This window comes from Musca autumnalis, unplaced genomic scaffold, assembly GCF_047663935.1.
Source record: "Musca autumnalis isolate F117 unplaced genomic scaffold, ASM4766393v1 scaffold_1, whole genome shotgun sequence".
NCBI classification, from domain to species: domain Eukaryota; kingdom Metazoa; phylum Arthropoda; class Insecta; order Diptera; family Muscidae; genus Musca; species Musca autumnalis.
This window is the reverse complement of record NW_027411644.1, coordinates 54,937,329-54,957,821: the sequence shown is the minus strand read 5'-3', so window position 1 is coordinate 54,957,821 and position 20,493 is coordinate 54,937,329. Positions and strand designations below refer to the sequence as shown.

The 20,493-nt window shown below is 37.7% G+C and overlaps 1 protein-coding gene across 11 annotated transcripts in view; it reads right to left on the bottom strand.

Annotated features, from left to right (window-relative positions):
• The window catches only part of pyd (zonula occludens-like protein polychaetoid), a 399,371-nt gene that overhangs the window by 68,540 nt on the left and 310,338 nt on the right, over window positions 1–20,493 (bottom strand). The window lies entirely within an intron of this gene.

Sequence of the window (20,493 nt, the reverse complement as noted above, 5' to 3'; positions counted from 1 at the left end):
AACATAGTAGGAAATTTCAGGTTTTTGATTGAAAGAGAGGCAGAAGAACTTTTCTAGGGGAAAAATAATTTAGAGGTCTTCTATGGAAAGAATACGTTGTGAAGGTTGTCATTGGAATAACATACTTATTTTAAGGTCTTCTATAAAAAGATTTATCATAGTGTAATAAATAAAAAAGGAAACTTTTTTAAAGATTTTCGATTGAAAAAAATGCTTTTTTAAGGTATTCCAGGGTACGAAGACCTTCTTGTCTTCTCTGCGAAGAACACTTTTTAAGGCTTTCTTTGGAAAGAAAAGACATTTCACAGGTTTTGCAGAGAAGACATTTCACAGGTTTTGTGGGGAAAGACGATTTTTTATACATTTTCTGTATGAAGAATGTCATTGTAATGTGATTTATGTGAAGAAGACTTTTAAAAGGAAAGAACATAATTTTTGAGACATTAAGTGTGTCTGCGTACTCGATAATTTGTAATAATTATTACAAATTATTACTGAATGTTGTTCTTTTACACAAATGTTCAGTAAAAGAGAATGAACTTAGAAACTTGTTTTGAAATTTTTATTACTGAGAACTTATAATTTTTACTGAAGGAATTTTGTTCAGTAACATTTTGTAGCTTTAGGCAGTTGTCAAAAGCTTTAAATATTCAAATATCATAATCGTAAATATTAATCAAATTGAAAATTTTTACTGAATGTTGTCTTTTTACTTTTTTAATTTTTTCGTTTGAAAGAGTATAAAATGCTTTACTCTCTAAAAAGAAGTTACTGAGTAATATTTACTGAGAAAGTACAAGGACAAACCTATTATTTATTAAAATTACCTATATACACTTTGATATGATCAAATATGTGACTGGTCTTAGACGTCAAATATGTTGGATGGAAATCCGTTTCGGACAACAACATTCACACTACTGGCAGCGAGGCCTATTTCCTTCTGGAGCTGGCGAAAGACAACCTATTTATGTACGAGAGTGCCCCCACCAAAATCATAAAGATGTGTGATGATCTTGTTAGACTGGGGTACGTGTGGTCGTTAAACCTGTTATTTTCTTCTTGAGAATACCCTTGTAGGGTCTCTCTGTCAGTCGGGTTGGTAAAAACCGAAAACTCGTTACGAATCAACCGATTTTTCGTATGGATTTCGTAAGTTTTGACCAAATTTTGATTAACAGCCTGTTTTTGTATGTCGATAAGAAAATTAAAGAGTACGAAATACACATTTTTTTTTTGTTTTGATTCAAAAGCAAATAATAATATTTCGAAAACTAAAGTTTGGGTTTTTGTGGTCCGTTTTGGTCGATTTTTTTTTTATATTGTTGATGATTTTTTAGCTATTTGGCATTTTGATGGTTTTAGCAAATAAAACAAAGAGAATTATTGCTTTTCATCATGTGTGTTTCATTTGCAAATGAAATGACATGTTTCGACATACCGAAATGGGCTGTTAGTTAGAGAGAGTCGTATCGGTTCACTCCTTCGGTCTCTCACCCACAAAACTCCAAGATTTTTCTGTAAGTCAGGGCTGTACGGCGGATGACCCTTTAATTTCACGTTTTGGACGGGTAAAAAGGCGCTGGTTTGAGGCGATGTGTGGAAATTCACATTTTCTTGGTGCAAGATTATTCATCTTCTCTTGTTCCATTTTCGAATTTCTCAGAAGATTTCAGGCATACAAGTTGTGGTGTACCACTCAGAATTAACAGTCCTATTTTGCTCAAGCGGAACAGTCGCCACATGACCATTTTTGCCGAGAAATAGGCCACCATTCGAAGCGCTTCTTCTACGAACGACTTGTTTTGCATTTAGCTCGTCTTCGAAGACCCTCATGGTCGATTGCTGTTTTGTTTCGGGCTCGGGCTGTGACGATCTTATAACCATCTTTTGAACCGCCGCCATCGTATTTTTTTCAATATTTCTTTGCACCAATCGACACGAAACTATTTTGGAGTGAGAACAAACATCTTTTACGGACAGGTGTTCATGCAATATAGAATGTATGCTGGTGGAAGAAATGTGCAAGGATGCCTACATCTCACGGTCAGGTCATACGACGATCATGAATTAACAGTGCACGGCGTTAATGATCTCTGGAACAACGGACGTTTTTGGACGACCTTTTTGAGCGAGCGACAGACACGATCGAATTCATCAAATCAGTTTTTCGCGGTGCTATAGGGTACATGGTGGTGCCAGACATACAAATATTTAAATTTATCGATGCACTGTTGCGGTGATAATCCACGTCGAAAGTTGTGAAAAATTATCGGACGAAAATGTTAACAAATTCATTTTTTTGCAAAGCGATTTTTTTAATTCACTTTAAACAACAGAACACATGGTCGTATGTCAAACTGTCCTGCATACGTTTATGCTAAAGAATGCCACACTTTCCAATGGAAATGTCAAATGGCGCCTGGCCATTATAGAAGCTTGATGCTTTTTTGCTCTAGCTAATGCGTTGAATTCCCTGTCCTACGAAAAGCAGCAGCGCTTCTACAGAATGTGTATTGGAAGCGTGATAAATTAAAAAAATATATTGGTGTTATTCTGAACTTAAATTCTCCGTGAGTTTTCTCACTCTCTCCCTAAAGTTGAAACACTATTATATCCATGAAAATATTTAACGCTTCAAATTTCAATAATATTTGTATTGCTTATTACATTATTGCAGGATGCCACCGTGCTGCAATGGTATACACACCAGCCTTGCACGCTAAAGGTCGATTCCCCGGCCAGGCAACATTAAAAATTTTCAACGATGGCAAAATACCCCTCAGTGATGTTGGAGACATCTCCTGAGTATTTCAGCCATGTAAAACTTCTCTACAAGTGGTGTCTTAGGACACGCCGTTCGGACTCGGCCATAAACAGTAGGTCCCATTTGATTGAGCTAATATGAATCGGGGTGCACTCATTGATATGAGAGAAGACTCCCTTGTCCCGGCAGGGATGTTTGTGGAACAATTATTACATTTCCATCCCTGGAGGCAGTCTTTAAGATGGGCCCTGTTAACACCAACAGAGACACCTCTGTGCGTTAACATTCACTCTCTCGCACTCTGTGTTTACTTTTAAGATCATTATCTAAATTTTAGATAAATTACTTTTGTTATCTGATCTGTTTACATTGTGAAATTCCCATTGTTTTGATTTTTGGAATGAAATTTATTACCGAGCGAGTGCGGCGGGTGCAGATGGAAAAATGTCAAATAATTTTTTGTTTAAAAAAAAAGATTTTCAACTGTTATGTGGCGTGAACAGACGAGGAGTGGCTAAATACAAAACCACACACATAATTAAAAAAAAAACAATAAAGAGGAAGTTTCAATAAACAAAATTCTAAACAAAATACAGAGAGAGAGAGACAGACATTAAGTGATCATAGATTTATGACTTTGAAACGTGAATGAAATTTAATATCTAATTTAGAAATTTAAATCACAGGATTTATGGATGGCATATAAACTAAATTGCATAAATTTGAAAAAAAAGTAACAGAAAAAAACCAATGAAGTCATAAATAATAAATTGAAGTTTGTGGAAATGCGGTGGGTTCAAAAGAAGTGATTAATTTTTTATTGATCTTTTACGGCCAAGGCTCCCACTTCAAAAAGGGGAGTTGTTGATTTAGAATGAAATTCTATATAAAAAAATATCATGGAAGTAATTGTTTTTGTAAATTCAAGCAGGTTCATAAGCACATTTAACGTTGATGTTAAATGAAATGGGCGTCACTGGAAGGTTGTTAATTCAAATATCCCCACGTTGGGCGCCAGCTTATTAGAATTGCAGATAATTACAATGTGCATTATTGTTTGACGTGAATGCTGAATTAAATACCTAAGATATCCACAATTGGGCGCCATAAAGGGTTTACCTTGCAATTATTGTCGTTCAGAGCGAGGAAAAATGATAGAACACTTTGACAATAGGTCTTCCACCTGTAGAAGGTCTAGTCGAAAAGTCTTTTAGCTATAGATGACATTGTCAGAAGGTCTACTAGCTATCGAAGGCCTTGTCAGAAGGTCTTCTACCTATCGAAGTCCTTGTCAGAATTTCATCTACCTATAGAAGACCATGTCAAAAGGTCTTCTAGCTATAGAAGACATTGTCAGAAGGTCTACTAGCTATCGAAGACCTTGTTAGAAGGTCTTCCAGCTGTAGAAGACCTTGTCAGAAGGTCTTCTAGCTGTAGAAAACCTTGTCAGAAGGTCTTCTAGCTATATAAGAAGATCTTGTCAGACGCTCTTCTACCTATAGAAGTCCATGGTAGAATTCCTTCTACTTGTCAGAAGGTTTTTAAGCTATAGAAGACCTTGTCAGAACGTCTTCTAGATATATAAGACCGTGTCAGAAGGTCTTCTAGCTATAGAAGACCTTGTCAGAAGGTTTTCTAGCTAAAGAAGACCTTGTCAGAAGGTCTTCTAGCTATAGAAGACCTTGTCAGAAGGTCTTCTAGCTATAAAAGAAGACTTTGTCAGAAAGTCTTCTAGCTATAGAAGACCTTGTCAGAACGTCTTCTAGATATAGAAGACCTTGTCAGAACGTCTTCTAGATATATAAGACCGTGTCAGAAGGTTTTCTAGCTATAAAAGAAGACTTTGTCAGACGCTCTTCTACCTATAGAACTCCTTGGTAGAATTTCTTCTACTTGTCAGAAGGTTTTTAAGCTATAGAAGACCTTGTCAGAAGGTCTTCTAGCTATAGAAGACCTTGTCAGAACGTCTTCTAGATATATAAGACCGTGTCAGAAGGTCTTCTAGCTATAGAAGACCTTGTCAGAAGGTTTTCTAGCTAAAGAAGACCTTGGCAGAAGGTCTTCTAGCTATAGAAGACCTTGTCTCAAGGTCTTCTAGCTATAAAAGAAGACTTTGTCAGACGCTCTTCTACCTATAGAACTCCTTGGTAGAATTTCTTCTACTTGTCAGAAGGTTTTTAAGCTATAGAAGACCTTGTCAGAAGGTCTTCTAGCTATAGAAGACATTGTCAGAAGGTATTCTAGCTATAGAAGACATTGTCAAAAGGTGTACTAGCTATCGAAGGCCTTGTCAGTAGGTCTTCTACCTATCGAAGTCCTTGTTAGAATTTCATCTACCTATCGAAGACCATGTCAAAAAGTCTTCCAGCTATGGAAGACCTTGTCAGAAGGTCTTCTAGTTATCTGTCTAGCTATAGACGACCTTGTCAGAAGCTCGATTATTTGATTTTAATGCTAATCGATGTCATACGTCGCCAATTTCCAGCTATAGACGCCCTTGTCAGAAGTTCAATTATGTGATTTTGAAGTTAATCGATGTCATGACTCGCAAATTTGAAATGAGAACGGAAAAATAGACAACTGATTTGGCCGCTATCCCATTATGAGGATTATGAAATAGGCAACTTGTTAATGGAAACATCTAATGAATTTTGTATCTCCAAAAGGGGCAACTACGATTATTATGAAAAGGCCCTTCATACCTTCCTTTTCCACATTTTTTCAAATCTAATTAAAATCTTCACACCTTGCTGGAATATTAGAAGTAAAAAAACAATTTAACTCAGATTAATAGGTTAACAATTAATTTCCTCTCCCTTTGATCGGCATCATCACTTGAACTGAGGGGAAATCCATTTTCAAACTACGCGGGATAGACAAGTGCGGCAAAAAAAATAATAATTATATGGTCGTTAATAAGCTATTAATTTTTCAATCCACAGTCGCGATCAGTCAATCAGTCAGCCAAATGCTAAAAACACAAATTCCCAGACTACGAGACTGGGCTCAAAAGACAAAAAGGTGGGCCAGAGGAGGGGTAAGGAATTTATGAATTACTAGCCATACTTTAGGAACACGAACACAAAACACAAATGCACTCTCAGTTGAAAATTTATTTTCTATTCGTCATGAATTTCTACCTATGCTGCTGCAACAAACATCAAACACAGAGTTCGGCTCTTTGGTAGCGAAAAGGTTTTCTCCGCAAGTCTCCTGGCAAATGGCAAAAACGATTCTTTTGTTTCGAAAAAACGAATTTTTTTAATGATATTCGTGTTGTTGTTGTTTTTGTAAGAAAGAAGTTGGTTGAAGAAGAAGTAGAAGGAGATGGAGGAAATCAAAGAAATTACGCATGCCCATATGCATTTTATTTAAAGAAAAAAGGTCAAAGAGTCCCTTAAGACACCCTTGAGAAAAATTGAGAGCCATGTAGGTAGATAGTTTGGCAAACGACAAAGAAGAGCTCACTTAAATTTTTTTTCTTTACAGAGAAAATTTAAAGAGATAACAGATTGTGTAAGCAATTTGAAGTGAAAATTTATGTGAAGTTGTATTGAGGATCGCTTCGTTGTGAAATTCAACACCAAGCCAGCCAAGCAGCCAGCATGCCAATCATCAATCGAAGAAAGAATAAAGGAATATGGAAATACTTAAGGAATGATTCATCATCACTCGCTTATTCTTTCTTTTTGGATATTGTGAGGATTAGGGATAATGCGAAGTGAGATAATTGTTTTTGTTCTTTGTGAAGAATGGATGAAATAATTGTAAATTGTTTCAAATCAAGGGATTATTTTTACGATTAGAATTGAGGATTAAAAATATTTTGTGAGGGCAAGTTCAATCATGTTCAAGGTTAAGGCACATATTTTTTAAGGCAATACACTTTGGCGCCCAACTATGGGAATTTTAAAAGGAATTTTGAAATACAAATTCTTTTAAATTAAGAGATAATTTTTGGTTAGAATTGTGGATTAAAGGCATTTGGCCTGTTTTGTATGCGAATGTGGTGAGGACAAACTCAATCATGCTCAGTTTCACGATAATTTCAAGGTGATTGATTTGGGGCCCAATTATGGGAATTTCTTTTTTTAAATAAACAGTATGGACTAAAGATAAATCTTAAATGGGCAGATTAGATTTCGAATTGTGGATTAGTAGCAACAGATTTTTTCTTTGCATATTAATCATCTCAAATGCTCAAGCTACAACTTGTTGAAACTTGTGATTTTTTCTTCCACTAGAGACTTCATCATAACCAATTTTATTTCGTAGTGATTTTGGCGCCCAACTTGAGTCAATGAGTGCACGCCAATTCATATTGGCTCATTGAAATGGAACCTACTTCGTATTGCCAAGTCCGAACGGCTTGTCTTACGACATCACTTGTAGAGAAGTTTTTCTTGGCTAAAATAATCTGGAAATTTAAGTCAGCATTACACTGAGGGGATTTGCCACTGCGGAAAATGAGCATGTTCTGGTCAGGGATTGAATCGCAGGCTTTCTGAGTGAAAGGTGGACGTGCTTACCACTGCAGCACGGTAGCTCGCAGTCTTCTGAAAGAATAAAAAATAATAAATATAAAAAATAAAATTTTCTAAGCGATTTCATTTTGGATGTGAATTACGGAAGAGGTTTGGACAATTTTTTGGGGCTGCAGCCGATCAGGTGCGAAAGTGGAATGTGAGTTTCGATGGACAACAGGATCCCTTAACGTTTTTTGGAACGAGTGGGAGAATTGAGCGACATATACGCGTTACAGCGGAAGGTGCTACCCAAGATGATGTCAGAGGTTCTGAGGAACAATACCTTTGTGTAGTTCCGGAATAATAATAAACATTGGCAGAATTAAGCGGATTTTAGGTACTTTTCTTGCCATACGGTCTGATTCGCAAGCGACACCAACGTCCCTTCAGAAATGCCTGCCGCAATACCTGTTACATCCCCATATTTCGAACATATGGAGGACAAAATTCGAAAGCGACACCAAAGTTCTAGGGAAAATGGTGTGACCACGCCCCTAATATTCAGAACTTGATGCGATATGGCGACTATTGCGCGGACCAGAAGCAGCAATGTCTTGCCGAAATATCTCCGGCACATCAGGAGACGGTATTTCCACAAATTGCATTAAGAACTGCTGGAAATGGCAAAGGACCTGCAGAGTCTCTCACCCCTGACCAACCCGGTACCATAGTCTTGAACAAACAGAACAACCATCGCCTCTAACGCAGTTACGGCCTATTAACGGTAGAACTGCATATCGGCGAAACGAAGTGATTTTGTCCTGTTGTCAGAGAGGCCGGTGCAGTGTGCGCACCATTGACTGTTGTCAAAGATACCCTGAAAATGGGAGACGGATTCGCCAAGATCGAGGGGGAGACGGGTCCACCCATGAACAAAAGTCCCTTCTAACAAGGTCTTCTAAGGCTACAATACCTTTTGGTAAGGTCCTCTATAAATAAAAAACCTTGTAATAAAGAATTGCAAGGGTAGCTGGAAGACCTTCTTTCAAGGTCTGCTATAGCTAGAAGACCTTCTGACAAGGTCTTCTGTAGTTAGAAGGTCTTGTATACCTAGAAGACCTTCTGAAAGGGTCTTCTGGATTTTTTGACAAGGTATTCTGCACATAGAAACCTTCTGACAAGGTCTTCTTGAAAGCGAATATCTTCTGATAAGAATTCTAAAGATGGAATACCTGCCGAAAAAAAAATTCTACAAAGAGAAGACGTTGAGAAGAAGTTATGATTGTTGTTGGAAGTTCTTATGACAAGGACTTATATGTATAGAAAAAAATCTCATAGCAGGAACATCCAAAGAGTTCAATAAAATGCCTGCGACTTGATGGAAGGAGTTTTTGGCATTTTCGTCTCAGTGGGTTTTTCTGTGACTTAGCCAATTAGTTAAACGTTTTTCCCACATTGAGATGGAGGGTATTGTTGACCTCGAAATATCTTAAACTCTTTGGATGTTTTGCGAATTTGTGCACAGAGATGTTTCTGGCAAATATATGTGCAAAGCACCCAACGTGGGTCCATTTGGGTCCGTTTAGAGTTAAGCTTGATGACCGAAATTTTTTTGTAAGTGAAAAAGGAAAGCCAATGACTCGAACCCACACAGCCACCAAATTATGTGACTAGTTTCGCTGTTAGTTGGGCAGCTCTTCAGACATAATGACTGTGGAATGGCTTCTCTGTCCTCGAACTTTTAGTTTTTCAAATGCAAATGTGTTTTTATACAATGTTGAATTGTATTTCTTCATGACAAACGCTTTTTTTGCGCTGCCTTTGAAGTTATGAGTTTGACTTTGAGCGCTAAAACGCCGTGACAACATTTTTTCATATGTTTTCATTCCATTCTATTCATATAAGAAATCTTCATAAACATCAAAAAGTTTGAGTATATGTACCCATTGGCGCCCGAGTAGGGTGAAATTTGTGTAATATACTTTAATTAAGGGGTTGCATTAATATTTCCTTGTTTGCAATGTGTGCTTTTGTGTAACTGCTAAAAATAGCTGGAGGTTTCTTTTGGTACAAAACAAGCTGTAATGGCGCCCAACGTGGATTCCATTGATATCGTATACTATCCAAAGCCTAAAGGTTGCAATGGAAACTCCATTAATATCTGTAATTTTGGGATTACCATTTGTTTCACCATCCAAGCAATTATGGCGCCCAACGTAGGTTTCACTTCTGTAACTAATAACTGAAAACCGACGTGTGAATCCCTTCTTAAAATGTGAAACTTTTGAAACTTCTATGTAGATTATGTTATTTATAGGTTTACAGATCAATTGTGGCGCTCAGGGTGGGTCTAATGTTCATAAAAAATCCTACAGAACCAAGAGGTTGAATAACTCCTGTCTTAACAATATGTGATGGAGTACAACTGAAGTTCTGCTTCCTACTCTCTCCACAAAGAAAAAAAATCACACACCACTCCTCAACCAACCACCCACAATATCAAAAACAGGTGCCACCCTGGCGTTTGCCTTTAAAACCCAACATAAATTGAAATTTTATCTGAACTATTTTAATATGCATTTTACTTCCAGACATCAGACTGAATCTGAATAGTCAAAACACAACCTAAAAAACTCATTAAAAATTCTTTCTCAAACTCTTCCTCATTCATTTATCACTTCCTTTTCTCTCCACACACACACACACAAATAAGAAAACATAAGAACCCTACTAACATTCTTTTGTTAAAATGTCCCATAAACAAGAATTTCTAATATTTAAGCAACAGCAACAAAAACTCATCACCGAGTATAATGACGACAAATTTCCATTCAAACGTCACATTCGATAAATGTCAGTTACTGACAAAAAAAACTCACTCTGGGACAACAAGTCAGACAACAAGACATGGCCTAAGAACCCAAAAACCAATCCAATTTTTTGAAAGGAGTTTGAAACAGAATTTTTATAGGCTACAAACAAAGCAACCCAACAGAGTAACACATAAATGCCATTCTGAAGGAGAATGGTTTGAAAAGGGTTTTATGCTAAGCCAAGTGTAATTAACTAAACACAACAACTTTGGGCTAAAAATAATGGATATTGTTGGGAGACACATTTTGAGGTTGGATACAGGAGATTTTTTTACTTACGACCATAATTAATACACATTGTTTGTGAGACTTACCTGAAAAGAGAGAGGGAAAATGGATTATTAGTGAGAAAGTTTAAACTTAAAACTAGAAATAGAAAATTTGTATAAAATTTCCTATGGAAACCTCCATTCAGCCAAGCTGAATTGAAGTTTACCTATGGAAACCTCTATTCAGCCAGGCTGAATTGAAGTTTACCTACGGAAACCTCTATTCAGCCAGGCTGAATTGAAGTTTACCTATGGAAACCTCTATTCAGCCAGGCTGAATTGAAGTTTACCTATGGAAACCTCTATTCAGCCAGGCTGAATTGAAGTTTACCTATGGAAACCTCTATTCAGCCAGGCTGAATTGAAGTTTACCCATGGAAATCTCTATTCAGCCAGGCTGAATTGAAGTTTACCTATGGAAACCTCTATTCAGCCAGGCTGAATTGAAGTTTACCAATGGAAAACTCTATTCAGCCAGGCTGAATTGAAGTTTACCAATGGAAAACTCTATTCAGCCAGGCTGAATTGAAGTTTACCAATGGAAAACTCTATTCAGCCAGGCTGAATTGAAGTTTACCTATGGAAACCTCTATTCAGCCAGGCTGAATTGAAGTTTACCAATGGAAAACTCTATTCAGCCAGGCTGAATTGAAGTTTACCAATGGCAAACTCTATTCAGCCAGGCTGAATTGAAGTTTACCAATGGCAAACTCTATTCAGCCAGGCTGAATTGAAGTTTACCAATGGCAAACTCTATTCAGCCAGGCTGAATTGAAGTTTACCAATGGCAAACTCTATTCAGCCAGGCTGAATTGAAGTTTACCAATGGCAAACTCTATTCAGCCAGGCTGAATTGAAGTTTACCAATGGCAAACTCTATTCAGCCAGGCTGAATTGAAGTTTACAAATGGAAAACTCTATTCAGCCAGGCTGAATTGAAGTTTACCAATCGAAAAAACTATTCAGCCAGGCTGAATTGAAGTTTAGTTATGGAAACCTCTATTCAGCCAGGCTGAATTGAAGTTTACCTACGGAAACCTCTATTCAGCCAGGCTGAATTGAAGTTTACCTATGGAAACCTCTATTCAGCCAGGATGAATTGAAGATTTCCTATGGAAACCTCTATTCAGCCAGGCTGAATTGAAGATTACCTATGGAAACCTCTATTCAGCCTGGCTGAATGGAGGTTTACCTTTGGAAACCTCTATTCAGCCAGGCTGAATGGAGGTTTACCTATGGAAACCTCTATTCAGCCAGGCTGAATGGAGGTTTACCTTTGGAAACCTCTATTCAGTCAGGCTGAATTGAAGTTTACCTATGGAAACCTCTATTCAGCCAGGCTGAATTGAAGTTTACCTATGGAAACATCTATTCAGCCAGGCTGAATTGAAGTTTACCTATGGAAACCTCTATTCAGCCAGGCTGAATTGAAGTTTACATATGGGAACCTCTATTCAGCCAGGCTGAATTGAAGTTTACATATGGGAACCTCTATTCAGCCAGGCTGAATTGAAGTTTACCTATGGAAACCTCTATTCAGCCAGGCTGAATTGAAGTTTACCTATGGAAACATCTATTCAGCCAGGCTGAATTGAAGTTTACCTATGGAAACCTCTATTCAGCCAGGCTGAATTGAAGTTTACCTATGGAAACATCTATTCAGCCAGGCTGAATTGAAGTTTACCTATGGAAACATCTATTCAGCCAGGCTGAATTGAAGTTTACCTATGGAAACCTCTATTCAGCCAGGCTGAATTGAAGTTTACATATGGGAACCTCTATTCAGCCAGGCTGAATTGAAGTTTACATATGGGAACCTCTATTCAGCCAGGCTGAATTGAAGTTTACCTATGGAAACCTCTATTCAGCCAGGCTGAATTGAAGTTTACCTATGGAAACATCTATTCAGCCAGGCTGAATTGAAGTTTACCTATGGAAACCTCTATTCAGCCAGGCTGAATTGAAGTTTACCTATGGAAACATCTATTCAGCCAGGCTGAATTGAAGTTTACCTATGGAAACATCTATTCAGCCAGGCTGAATTGAAGTTTACCTATGGAAACCTCTATTCAGCCAGGCTGAATTGAAGTTTACATATGGGAACCTCTATTCAGCCAGGCTGAATTGAAGTTTACATATGGGAACCTCTATTCAGCCAGGCTGAATTGAAGTTTACCTATGGAAACCACTATTCAGCCAGGCTGAATTAAAGATTTCCTATAGAAATCACCCATCAAAGTTCAAAATGTCAACCTTATTTTGATATTGTTTGGCGTTGACAAGTGGTTTGTTATGTCCCCCTCATCAAGTGCTAATGATAAAAACAAGCATAGACGTAAATACCGAATAAAACTATTTAATTTTCTCTACTCATCCGAAATGCAGCATTGCATTCCTCATCATCATGCCAGTGGAATAGAGGAGACAAGTGACAATCGTGTTTGTCGTCTGACAACTAAATTAACGCACGATTTTCCAATTATCACAACTCAGTTTTGGGGGGAGGGGGTTATTTTGTTTTCTTTGGTGCTGCCTACCACTCGGTGTAGACAATTCTTGCTTTCTAGATTTTCGATGTGGGTTTGTTGCCAATTTCACAGTGGCTGATTGTCTGGCAGACTTCTCCCCATTTTCAATGAAGTTGTTTTCGCGCATTAGAAATAATTGCAGTCTAAGCAGATTTTGTTTTGTTTTGCCCCAACAAAAATTAAGTTTGGGTGGCTACTTAACTTTTATGCTGAGTTGGGGTTTACCGTAAATATTTCGAAAAAAGAAATATTCCAATAATGCCACTACCTACACATTTTTTTGGTTTAGATAATTCAATTATTATAAATTTAGTAGACAACAAAAAATGCAGGTCACGACAGACAATTTTTTCAAATCAAATCGTTTAAGAGATAGACTGAGTAAATCAGCTATTAATAGAGACTGATTATTTCCGTGTAAATAAAAAACAAAACAGTGGTTAATTGTGAAAAATATAATACGTAATGTAGGCAAAAGGGTGATTTAGCTTAGCTGAATAAAGGGTTTCTGCACAAAGACTTTGTTTTAACTCAGCTGAATAAGGATTTCTATAGGAAATCTTCAATTCAGCCTAGCTGAATAGTGATTTCCATAGGAAATCTTCAATTCAGCCTAGCTGAATAGTGATTTCCATAGGAAATCTTCAATTCAGCCTAGCTGAATAGTGATTTCCATAGGAAATCTTCAATTCAGCCTAGCTGAATAGTGATTTCCATAGGAAATCTTCAATTCAGCCTAGCTGAATAGTGATTTCCATAGGAAATCTTCAATTCAGCCTAGCTGAATAGTGATTTCCATAGGAAATCTTCAATTCAGCCTAGCTGAATAGTGATTTCCATAGGAAATCTTCAATTCAGCCTAGCTGAATAGTGATTTCCATAGGAAATCTTCAATTCAGCCTAGCTGAATAGTGATTTCCATAGGAAATCTTCAATTCAGCCTAGCTGAATAGTGATTTCCATAGGAAATCTTCAATTCAGCCTAGCTGAATAGTGATTTCCATAGGAAATCTTCAATTCAGCCTAGCTGAATAGTGATTTCCATAGGAAATCTTCAATTCAGCCTAGCTGAATAGTGATTTCCATAGGAAATCTTCAATTCAGCCTAGCTGAATAGTGATTTCCATAGGAAATCTTCAATTCAGCCTAGCTGAATAGTGATTTCCATAGGAAATCTTCAATTCAGCCTAGGTGAATAGTGATTTCCATAGGAAATCTTCAATTCAGCCTAGCTGAATAGTGATTTCCATAGGAAATCTTCAATTCAGCCTGGCTGAATAAGGATTTCTATAGGAAATCTGCAATTCAGCCTGGCTGAATAAGGATTTCTATAGGAAATCTGCAATTCAGCCTGGCTGAATAAGGATTTCTATAGGAAATCTGCAATTCAGCCTGGCTGAATAAGGATTTCTATAGGAAATCTGCAATTCAGCCTGGCTGAATAAGGATTTCTATAGGAAATCTGCAATTCAGCCTGGCTGAATAAGGATTTCTATAGGAAATCTGCAATTCAGCCTGGCTGAATAAGGATTTCTATAGGAAATCTGCAATTCAGCCTGGCTGAATAAGGATTTCTATAGGAAATCTGCAATTCAGCCTGGCTGAATAAGGATTTCTATAGGAAATCTGCAATTCAGCCTGGCTGAATAAGGATTTCTATAGGAAATCTGCAATTCAGCCTGGCTGAATAAGGATTTCTATAGGAAATCTGCAATTCAGCCTGGCTGAATAAGGATTTCTATAGGAAATCTGCAATTCAGCCTGGCTGAATAAGGATTTCTATAGGAAATCTGCAATTCAGCCTGGCTGAATAAGGATTTCTATAGGAAATCTGCAATTCAGCCTGGCTGAATAAGGATTTCTATAGGAAATCTGCTATTCAGCCTGGCTGAATAAGGATTTCTATAGGAAATCTGCAATTCAGCCTGGCTGAATAAGGATTTCTATAGGAAATCTGCAATTCAGCCTGGCTGAATAAGGATTTCTATAGGAAATCTGCAATTCAGCCTGGCTGAATAAGGATTTCTATAGGAAATCTGCAATTCAGCCTGGCTGAATAAGGATTTCTATAGGAAATCTGCAATTCAGCCTGGCTGAATAAGGATTTCTATAGGAAATCTGCAATTCAGCCTGGCTGAATAAGGATTTCTATAGGAAATCTGCAATTCAGCCTGGCTGAATAAGGATTTCTATAGGAAATCTGCAATTCAGCCTGGCTGAATAAGGATTTCTATAGGAAATCTGCAATTCAGCCTGGCTGAATAAGGATTTCTATAGGAAATCTGCAATTCAGCCTGGCTGAATAAGGATTTCTATAGGAAATCTGCAATTCAGCCTGGCTGAATAAGGATTTCTATAGGAAATCTGCAATTCAGCCTGGCTGAATAAGGATTTCTATAGGAAATCTGCAATTCAGCCTGGCTGAATAAGGATTTCTATAGGAAATCTGCAATTCAGCCTGGCTGAATAAGGATTTCTATAGGAAATCTGCAATTCAGCCTGGCTGAATAAGGATTTCTATAGGAAATCTGCAATTCAGCCTGGCTGAATAAGGATTTCTATAGGAAATCTGCAATTCAGCCTGGCTGAATAAGGATTTCTATAGGAAATCTGCAATTCAGCCTGGCTGAATAAGGATTTCTATAGGAAATCTGCAATTCAGCCTGGCTGAATAAGGATTTCTATAGGAAATCTGCAATTCAGCCTGGCTGAATAAGGATTTCTATAGGAAATCCTCAATTCAGCCTGGCTGAATAAGGATTTCTATAGGAAATCCTCAATTCAGCCTGGCTGAATAAGGATTTCTATAGGAAATCTGCAAGTCAGCCTGGCTGAATAAGGATTTCTATAGGAAATCTGCAAATCAGCCTGGCTGAATAAGGATTTCTATAGGAAATCTGCAATTCAGCCTGGCTGAATAAGGATTTCTATAGGAAATCTGCAATTCAGCCTGGCTGAATAAGGATTTCTATAGGAAATCTGCAATTCAGCCTGGCTGAATAAGGATTTCTATAGGAAATCTGCAATTCAGCCTGGCTGAATAAGGATTTCTATAGGAAATCTGCAATTCAGCCTGGCTGAATAAGGATTTCTATAGGAAATCTGCAATTCAGCCTGGCTGAATAAGGATTTCTATAGGAAATCTGCAATTCAGCCTGGCTGAATAAGGATTTCTATAGGAAATCTGCAATTCAGCCTGGCTGAATAAGGATTTCTATAGGAAATCTGCAATTCAGCCTGGCTGAATAAGGATTTCTATAGGAAATCTGCAATTCAGCCTGGCTGAATAAGGATTTCTATAGGAAATCTGCAATTCAGCCTGACTGAATAAGGATTTCTATAGGAAATCTGCAATTCAGCCTGGCTGAATAAGGATTTCTATAGGAAATCTGCAATTCAGCCTGGCTGAATAAGGATTTCTATAGGAAATCTGCAATTCAGCCTGGCTGAATAAGGATTTCTATAGGAAATCTGCAATTCAGCCTGGCTGAATAAGGATTTCTATAGGAAATCTGCAATTCAGCCTGGCTGAATAAGGATTTCTATAGGAAATCTGCAATTCAGCCTGGCTGAATAAGGATTTCTATAGGAAATCTGCAATTCAGCCTGGCTGAATAAGGATTTCTATAGGAAATCTGCAATTCAGCCTGGCTGAATAAGGATTTCTATAGGAAATCTGCAATTCAGCCTGGCTGAATAAGGATTTCTATAGGAAATCTGCAATTCAGCCTGGCTGAATAAGGATTTCTATAGGAAATCTGCAATTCAGCCTGGCTGAATAAGGATTTCTATAGGAAATCTGCAATTCAGCCTGGCTGAATAAGGATTTCTATAGGAAATCTGCAATTCAGCCTGGCTGAATAAGGATTTCTATAGGAAATCTGCAATTCAGCCTGGCTGAATAAGGATTTCTATAGGAAATCTGCAATTCAGCCTGGCTGAATAAGGATTTCTATAGGAAATCTGCAATTCAGCCTGGCTGAATAAGGATTTCTATAGGAAATCTGCAATTCAGCCTGACTGAATAAGGATTTCTATAGGAAATCTGCAATTCAGCCTGGCTGAATAAGGATTTCTATAGGAAATCTGCAATTCAGCCTGGCTGAATAAGGATTTCTATAGGAAATCTGCAATTCAGCCTGGCTGAATAAGGATTTCTATAGGAAATCTGCAATTCAGCCTGGCTGAATAAGGATTTCTATAGGAAATCTGCAATTCAGCCTGGCTGAATAAGGATTTCTATAGGAAATCTGCAATTCAGCCTGGCTGAATAAGGATTTCTATAGGAAATCTGCAATTCAGCCTGGCTGAATAAGGTTTTCTATAGAAAATCTGCAATTCAGCCTGGCTGAATAAGGATTTCTATAGGAAATCTGCAATTCAGCCTGGCTGAATAAGGATTTCTATAGGAAATCTGCAATTCAGCCTGGCTGAATAAGGATTTCTATAGGAAATCTGCAATTCAGCCTGGCTGAATAAGGATTTCTATAGGAAATCTGCAATTCAGCCTGGCTGAATAAGGATTTCTATAGGAAATCTGCAATTCAGCCTGGCTGAATAAGGATTTCTATAGGAAATCTGCAATTCAGCCTGGCTGAATAAGGATTTCTATAGGTAATCTGCAATTCAGCCTGGCTGAATAAGGATTTCTATAGGTAATCTGCAATTCAGCCTGGCTGAATGGAGGTTTCCATAGGAAATCTTCAATTCAGCCTGGCTGAATGTAGGTTTCCATAGGAAATCTTAAATTCAGCCTGGCTGAATGGAGGTTTCCATAGGAAATCCGCAATTCAGCCTGGCTGAATGGAGGTTTCCATAGGAAATCCGCAATTCAGCCTGGCTGAATGGAGGTTTCCATAGGAAATCCGCAATTCAGCCTGGCTGAATAAGGATTTCTATAGGAAATCCGCAACTCAGCCTGACTGAATAAGGATTTCTATAGGAAATCTGCAATTCAGCCTGGCTGAATAAGGATTTCTATAGAAAATCTGCAATTCAGCCTGGCTGAATAAGGATTTCTATAGGAATTCTGCAATTCAGCCTGGCTGAATAAGGATTTCTATAGGAATTCTGCAATTCAGCCTGGCTGAATAAGGATTTCTATAGGTAATCTGCAATTCAGCCTGGCTGAATAAGGATTTCTATAGGTAATCTGCAATTCAGCCTGGCTGAATAAGGATTTCTATAGGAAATCTGCAATTCAGCCTGGCTGAATAAGGATTTCTATAGGAAATCTGCAATTCAGCCTGGCTGAATAAGGATTTCTATAGGAAATCTGCAAGTCAGCCTGGCTGAATAAGGATTTCTATAGGAAATCTGCAAGTCAGCCTGGCTGAATAAGGATTTCTATAGGAAATCTGCAAGTCAGCCTGGCTGAATAAGGATTTCTATAGGAAATCTGCAAATCAGCCTGGCTGAATAAGGATTTCTAAACGAAATCTGCAATTCAGCCTGGCTGAATAAGGATTTCTAAAGGAAATCTGCAATTCAGCCTGGCTGAATAAGGATTTCTATAGGAAATCTGCAATTCAGCCTGGCTGAATAAGGATTTCTATAGGAAATCTGCAATTCAGCCTGGCTGAATAAGGATTTCTATAGGAAATCTGCAATTCAGCCTGGCTGAATAAGGATTTCTATAGGAAATCTGCAATTCAGCCTGGCTGAATAAGGATTTCTATAGGAAATCTGCAATTCAGCCTGGCTGAATAAGGATTTCTATAGGAAATCTGCAATTCAGCCTGGCTGAATAAGGATTTCTATAGGAAATCTGCAATTCAGCCTGGCTGAATAAGGATTTCTATAGGAAATCTGCAATTCAGCCTGGCTGAATAAGGATTTCTATAGGAAATCTGCAATTCAGCCTGGCTGAATAAGGATTTCTATAGGAAATCTGCAATTCAGCCTGGCTGAATAAGGATTTCTATAGGAAATCTGCAATTCAGCCTGGCTGAATAAAGATTTCTGCAATTCAACATGACTGAATAAGGATTTCTATAGGAAATCTTCAATTCAGCCTGGCTGAATAGTGATTTCCATTGGAAATCTTCAATTCAGAGCGGGTGAATAGTGATTTCCATAGGAAATTTCAATTCAGCCTAGCTGAATAGTGATTTTCATAGGAATTCTTCAATTCAGCCCGGCTGAATAGTGATTTCCATAGGAAATCTTCAATTTAGCTTGGCTGAATAGTGCTTCCAACATTCCAGGCACGCACAAAACGCCCTTCCCTTATAAAAAAAGCAAACAAACAAGCCGAAACGTGTAAATTGCAAAAATTCCATTGCAAGAAGGAAAAACTTTTGCCTTTTATTTTTCTTCTTTTTGTTGTTATTTGTACTGCAGTTGCATTTTCAGCAAAGTTTTTCCTTGTTTCTGTGTCTAGTTTTATTTTATAAGTTTAATTGCAATTCGTGTGCAGAAAGCGTGCCTTATGTTTGTTTGTTTTTAGTTAAGTTTAGAAGGGGGCACACAGCAAAACAATACGAAACAATACACCAAGAACTACAACAACAACCACATCAAGCCCATCTAATGCTGCTAATATAATTAAATCAAAGTTATGTGCGATTATTTGCAATTTATTGCCGTTGCTGCTGTCGTTGTTGTTGTTGTTGTTAATTCCTCACTTATTGTGTGTAGGTGGCAGTCAGATAGACTGCTGACAAAGCGATTGCTTGGGGTGATGTTGTGTTAGATTGTGATGATGATCATCATCATCATCACGATTGAAACTTGTAATTGAAGCAGTTTTGATATTGTTGTTTGGTAATGTGATATACTGTAATTTGGAGGGGTAAATCACCAGAAGAGGGGGTCTGATAATTTATTGCATTCTTGATCATTAGAAGTTTATGTATTTTTTAGAAATTTTCCGCTTATTTTCGAATGGAAAATATTATTAAACCAGACGTTTTCCTATGAAAATCGTTATTCAGCCAAGCTGAATTGCTGTTTTCCTATAGGAAACCTTATTCAGTCTAGTCTAAATTGAAGCTTTCCTACGGAATTCGTTTTTCAGCCACGCTGAAGTGGAGTTTTCCTATGGAAATCGTTATTCAGCAACGCTGAATTGAAGTTTTCCAATGGAAATCGTTTTTCAGCAAAGCTGAATTGAAGTTTTTCATGGAAATCGCTATTCAGCCACGCTGAATTGGAGTTTTCTTATGGAAATCGTTCTTCAATTACACTTAATTCGAGTTTTACTATGAAAATCGTTATTCAGCCACGCTGAATTGGAGTTTGCCAATGCAAATCCCTATTAAGCCACGCTGAATTGGAATGTTCCTATGGTAATCGTTAGTCAGCCACGTTGAATTGCAGTTTTTCCTATGGAAATCGTTATTCAGCCACACTAAATTCTAGTTGTTCTATGGAAATCGCTATTCAGCCACACAGCATTAGAGTTTTCCTATGAAAATCGTTATTCAGCCAGGCTTAATTGGAGTTATCCTATGGAAATCGCTATTCAGCCACGCTGAATTGAAATTTTCCTATGGAAATAGTTATTCAGCCACGCTGAATTTAAGTTTTCCTTTGGAAATCGTTACTCAGCCACATTGAATTGCAGTTTTTCCTATGGAAATCGTTATT